This window comes from Bombus affinis, unplaced genomic scaffold (genome assembly GCF_024516045.1).
Source record: "Bombus affinis isolate iyBomAffi1 unplaced genomic scaffold, iyBomAffi1.2 ctg00000082.1, whole genome shotgun sequence".
In the NCBI taxonomy this organism is placed as follows: Eukaryota; Metazoa; Arthropoda; class Insecta; order Hymenoptera; family Apidae; genus Bombus; species Bombus affinis.
Window position 1 is genome coordinate 512,501 of NW_026108830.1, and position 5,000 is coordinate 517,500.

General features: G+C 56.7%; 1 pseudogene; it reads right to left on the minus strand.

The window, feature by feature from the left end:
* Positions 1-4,539: 4,539 nt before the first annotated feature.
* The window catches only part of LOC126927302 (large subunit ribosomal RNA), a 2,909-nt pseudogene continuing 2,448 nt past the window's right edge, over positions 4,540-5,000 (minus strand).

Sequence of the window (5,000 nt, forward strand, 5' to 3'; positions counted from 1 at the left end):
TCGACCGTTGGGCCGGCCACGCCATTCCCGGAGTATAGCACTCATACTGGCTTCGCTAGATGTTATTTATATCCTACTTTCTGACGTCCAATGCCCGGGGAACGGCGCGCATAGGTGGTCGGCGCGCGACTTGGAAAAACCCTGCCCTCTCCTTTCGGGTCAGTGGGCAAGTTGAACCTACCCTTTCGGGCGGCAGCTCGCTTAGCCGGCGCCGCGCGATGCGCGCATCGCGCAGCACCGTTACCAGCGGGGGCCACGGGGAGGCGGAGCTGCCAGCATATAGCTCGGTCCCAGCAGGTTGGCTTTGCAGCCGATTGTCCCTGCACCGTCACGGCACTCATTTGCGTGAGCGTCGCCTGCACTGACGGTCGCAGGTCTTATCTCCGGCTCGTGTTGGTTTTCTTGTCCTCTTATCCTTAGTTCTCTTCCTGTTCCCAGTGTTTTGTGTATTGTCCTGTCATGGGTCCTGTGTTTTCGTGCGTGTATCCCTTCTTCGCTGTTTTATCTTCTTCTTCTTCGTCTCCTTCCTGCTCCTCTACTATTGGGTGTCGCCGTCTTCTTCTTCGGAGAGTCCCTCTTCGTTGGTTTCTTCCTCTTGTTCCCGTCGTTGTACGGGCACGCACTGGGCCAGTCTTGGACTATGCCTTAGAGGCCGGCCTGCCTGCCCCTCCAGTTGCGTCGATCCTCTTCCTGGCAGTCGCCCTGGCTGCGTTGCGCCTCCCATTTCTCGTAGGGCGTTCCTTCTCTTCTCCTCCTTCGCTTGGAGTACTTTCCTTGCAAACTGACAGAAGTGGGGGTATACGTCTTTTGTTACGTACTCCCGCTTTTCTTCCGGCCAGCGCAGATCGAGTTCTCCCAGTGCATTTCGGAATTCCTGCCTTTCTTCATCGAAGATTGGACAGTCTTCTAAGATGTGATGGGCGGTTTCTATTTCGCCGCATTCACATGTGTCCAATTCGCTGAGGTTGAATGACTTGAGCTTACCGTTGAAATCCCCGTGGCCGCTAATGAACTGTGTCGTGTAGTGGTCGGGTCTCACCCAGCGGTTCTCCAGTCTGTCCTTGATGCTAGCAAAGTAGTCGAAGGTCGTCCTGCCCTTTGGCGTTGTTTGCCAGCGCTCTTGCCACTTATCTAACGCCTCGCCGACAATGGATTTCTCGTCGGGCGCTTCGTCGCGCCTCCTCTTCTTATTGTGGAGTCTTGCCCTGATTTCGACTAGGAGGTCAATAGGAATGACTCCTGCGATAACCTGCAGTGCCTCGGTTGACGTGGTTCTATAGGCCTTGGTCACTCGGAGGAGTGCCATCCTCTGTGACCTTATCAGCTTGCTCCTCGCTTTCCCTTTCAATAGGTCGCTCCAGCCGGCTGCGGCGTATGTGGTTATCGGCTCGTACAGCCCTCTGTACAGAGTACGCATGGCCGCGTGTCCGAGTCCCCATTTCGCCTTGGCCACCCTCGCGAGGCTGTTGAAGAGTTTTTGACACTTACCTGTTATTGCCTCCACGTGCTTGTTGACTTTTAGCCCTCCTTCGAGGTGCACTCCGAGGTATTTGATTGCCTGCTCCATCCTTATATTCCTGCCGCTAATCTTAATAATCGGTGGCCTCTCCGCGTCCAGCTTGCCTTTGACGAGCAGCATCTCCGTTTTCTGTGCCGATAACGTTAGCTTCTTCCTGGTGCACCAGGTAGAGACTCGGGTAACTACCTCCTGTCCCTTTTCCTGGAGCTCGTTCCTCGTGTTGCCGGCAATTAGAATCACGATGTCGTCCGCGTACGCGATGGGTTCGCACCCTGTCGCGTTTCCCGCTAGCTCAGCCAGCAGGTCATCAAATACGAGATTCCAGAAACTTGGTCCCAGTACCGATCCCTGCGGGCATCCTTTCGTGACGGGCTTGCTCACTGCTTCGTTTTTCCCAGCAATCTGTACGGTTCTTTCGGAGAAGTAGCTCCTTGTTAACCGGTACAGGTTGTCGGGGCATTCTCTTCTTTTGAGCTCGTGCAGCACGTTCGGCCACCAGACGTTGTCGAAGGCTCCTGATATATCGAGTGCTATTGCGAGGACGTACCTCTTCTCGCTCATTTGCTCGATTTTCTCGCGGAGCTTGATGATCGCGTCCACCGTCGATCTTCCGGGGCGAAAGCCATATTGTCTGTCGGAGGAGAGCGCGTGGTCGTGGAAGATAGGTGCCATCCTGGTGGCCATTAGCCTTTCTAGCAGCTTGCCTATCATGGAGAGCAGACAGATTGGCCTGTAGGATTTCGGATTGCTTCTGTCCCGATCCGGTCCCTTGGGGATGGTGATAACATTTGCGACCTTCCACCGTTTGGGGAATATTCCCCAGGCGAGGCAGCCGTTCATGAGCCTTAGGAGCTCCTGGTGTATTCTTCCCCAGGCCCGTTGGATTATTTCGACCTCAATCAGGTCGGGGCCTGGGCACTTCCCCTTCCTCAGCCGTTTCACGGCGTCACTGAGTTCCTCGAAGCTGAATTCAGGGGTGTCTTCTACGTTGGGGGGGTTTGTCGAGTTCCGCCTTATTTCCTTCTGCTCCTCCGTTTCGGTGTCTTCCTCGTCGTCGGGTAGAAGTGCGGACAACATCGCTGCCGCGGTCGTTCGCCAGTTGGAGGTATATCCGAGCGGCGTCTTCAGCGTCGATGTTGTTTCCTCTCCTCTGTGTTTCCTTGCGACTGTTTTGTAAGCGATGCCCCAAGGTTCCCTGTTACCCTCTTTGGTGACGAAGTCCTGCCAGCTCTGGATTTTTGCTCTTGCCAGCATCCTCTTATACTCCTTTCGTGTTGACCTGTACCGCAGCTTCTCCTGCTCCCTCGTAGCGGGGTCCCTGGCCCCCTGATACCTTCTTCTCGCCTGGTAGGTGTTTCTCTTTGCTCTGGTGAGTTCGGGCGTCCACCAGGGTACTGACCTGTAGTACCATTTCTTCTTTGGGATGGCGGTGTCGCAGGCACCTATCAGGGTTGCCTGGAGTTGCCCGGCCATTCTTTCGACGTCCTCTGAGTAGATAGGGACATACATACATATATGCATATATGCAATTTTTGGTAACGGGTACTTTCCCAGACTTTTTGTCCATACAGTAACCCGGGTCCCCTGGACCAATTGGGGTTGGGTAAACGCCCAACCATCGCGCAAGGCACACAGTGCCCTGCTTCCTGGATTAGCTAGGCCTGCAGGGGCTGTCGCTCGTCTCAGGTCGAACGGGGCCCTTTCTAAGCCCTACCGTCTACCGGGACGGTACCGGAGCAGTTGGGACGCTGCTCACACGCCGTAGACCATTCGGTGTAGGACGAACACCTTAACTCGGCCCTCTTGCCAGCATCTTGGCCATCAACCACTGCCACCACGAGTCCATACCCATTTTTGGCCGAGCAGAGGGGTCGCTACTCCCTCCGGGCTATAACTCGACCCGCCCGTGGTACCAGCCTAAGTCGCTGGTGGGACTATCGTGTGGATGTACGGCCACGTCACTACCGGCCCGGCGTCCTGCTAACCGAGCTCGGCAGACCCAGATGGGACTCACGTAAGCGGGGCTTACAGGGCGCCTACAAACCCTGAACTTTCCCCGACGGTCCCACCCTTGGCATCAGGATCGTGGGTGCGCTACTACCCAAGGCCCCTTGGAGAGAGTGAGGCTGCCTCTCTCCGCCGGCAACCTTCCTTGCGGTGTACATAGGGACTCACGTAACGGGACGCTTGTCCCGACGGTCCCCCTGGCTGCGGGAACGTGGGTTTGCCAGCCCCCATAGGCTCGCAAAGCGAGCCCTCCCTGCGGGAAGTAGATAGGGACATATACATATACATATATGCAATTTTTGGTAACGGGTACTTTCCCAGACTTTTTGTCCATACAGTAACCCGGGTCCCCTGGACCAATTGGGGTTGGGTAAACGCCCAACCATCGCGCAAGGCACACAGTGCCCTGCTTCCTGGATTAGCTAGGCCTGCAGGGGCTGTCGCTCGTCTCAGGTCGAACGGGGCCCTTTCTAAGCCCTACCGTCTACCGGGACGGTACCGGAGCAGTTGGGACGCTGCTCACACGCCGTAGACCATTCGGTGTAGGACGAACACCTTAACTCGGCCCTCTTGCCAGCATCTTGGCCATCAACCACTGCCACCACGAGTCCATACCCATTTTTGGCCGAGCAGAGGGGTCGCTACTCCCTCCGGGCTATAACTCGACCCGCCCGTGGTACCAGCCTAAGTCGCTGGTGGGACTATCGTGTGGATGTACGGCCACGTCACTACCGGCCCGGCGTCCTGCTAACCGAGCTCGGCAGACCCAGATGGGACTCACGTAAGCGGGGCTTACAGGGCGCCTACAAACCCTGAACTTTCCCCGACGGTCCCACCCTTGGCATCAGGATCGTGGGTGCGCTACTACCCAAGGCCCCTTGGAGAGAGTGAGGCTGCCTCTCTCCGCCGGCAACCTTCCTTGCGGTGTACATAGGGACTCACGTAACGGGACGCTTGTCCCGACGGTCCCCCTGGCTGCGGGAACGTGGGTTTGCCAGCCCCCATAGGCTCGCAAAGCGAGCCCTCCCTGCGGGAAGTAGATAGGGACAGAGGGAATCTCGTTAATCCATTCATGCGCGTCACTAATTAGATGACGAGGCATTTGGCTACCTTAAGAGAGTCATAGTTACTCCCGCCGTTTACCCGCGCTTTTTTGAATTTCTTCACGTTGACATTCAGAGCACTGGGCAGAAATCACATTGCGTCAACACCCTTGGGGGCCATCGCAATGCTTTGTTTTAATTAGACAGTCGGATTCCCCTAGTCCGTGCCAGTTCTGAGCTGAGCGTTGAATGGCGGCCGAAGAGAACGACCGCGACGGTAAAACCGCCACGGAAGCCTCGCAGCAAGGAAGATCCGCGGGAGGCCAAGGCACGGGACCGAGCTCGGATCCGGGGTGCGCGACGATATCCCCCCCGAGAGAGAGATACGCCGCGTCCCGTTCAGCTCGCCCAGGCCCGGCACGTCAGCCAAA